The sequence below is a fragment of the Protobothrops mucrosquamatus genome, unplaced genomic scaffold, assembly GCF_001527695.2.
Source record: "Protobothrops mucrosquamatus isolate PMUCROS unplaced genomic scaffold, P.Mucros_1.0 scaffold_234, whole genome shotgun sequence".
In the NCBI taxonomy this organism is placed as follows: domain Eukaryota; kingdom Metazoa; phylum Chordata; class Lepidosauria; order Squamata; family Viperidae; genus Protobothrops; species Protobothrops mucrosquamatus.
In genome coordinates, this window is record NW_015386310.1 from 471,146 (window position 1) to 472,200 (window position 1,055).

Consider the following 1,055-nt stretch of genomic DNA (forward strand, 5'->3'; position numbering starts at 1 on the left):
AGAAAGCATTTCCTCCGGCTCTTGAAGAAAAAACGGCCCTGCAAGATTGGCCGTTTCGTTTATTGCAGAGGTGGGGAACGAGGGCCACTTTGATGATTTGCTGACTTCAACTCCCAGAATTCCTGAGCTTAGGAATTCTGGGAGTTGAAGTCCACAAGTCATAAAAGTGGCCATTGTTCCCCACCCCTGGTTTTTCTGCCTCCTTTATGCGCTGTTCCTTCCTTTACGCCACCTCTACAATTCTACAATCAGTTGTTCCAGTACTTCTTCCCTTCCTTTAGTTGGTGATGTAGGAGGTGAATCAGCTTTCAGAACTGTTAGATAAAAATATTTAACCTTCTGCACTGTATCAAGTTTATAACGATTCCCAGCATAACTCAGAGCTATTCCAACAGGTATCTTCCATCTAAAAGGCAGTTGTCGCTTCTTTAACTCCTGGGCCAAAAAGGCAAATTCCTTTCTTTTTTTTAGGATTTTTGAAGGTATTTCTTTCAAAAGTATAACATCTTGAGCAGCAATCTGAAACCTCTGATGATAAAAAGCTTGTATAATATCATTTCGGCGTGTTTTTCTGGAAAAGTAGACAACAACATCTCTAGGCAATTTTAAAAATATGGAACGCTTCACGAATTTGCGTGTCATCCTTGCGCAGGGGCCATGCTAATCTTCTCTGTATCGTTCCAATTTTAGTATATGTGCTGCCGAAGCGAGCACAAGGGAATGAGGGCCACTTTGATGACTTGCTGACTTCAACTCCCAGAATTCCTGAGCTTAGGAATTCTGGGAGTTGAAGTCCACAAGTCATCAAAGTGGCCATTGTTCCCCACCCCTGGTTTTTCTGCCTCCTTTATGCGCTGTTCCTTCCTTTACGCTACCTCTTCCTTCTGATTTTTTTCTCCTTTTAGGATTTTTATCACCAGATGGTTACCGCCTGCAATGCCATGCTCACCAGCTTGCTGTCGGAGGCTCCCAATTTTGGATTCCCTGCAGGATATCTTGATGGTAAGAGTTATTCTTATTGTGGTTGGTTGCAATGGTCAGCCAGATGTTTAGAC

At 42.9% G+C, this 1,055-nt stretch overlaps 1 non-coding gene across 1 annotated transcript; it reads right to left on the reverse strand.

Moving 5' to 3' along the window:
• Positions 1-607: 607 nt before the first annotated feature.
• On the reverse strand, positions 608-714 carry LOC114923678. Its single transcript, XR_003810686.1, has one exon. It is a non-coding gene; the product is annotated as a U6 spliceosomal RNA (small nuclear RNA).
• Positions 715-1,055: the final 341 nt, after the last annotated feature.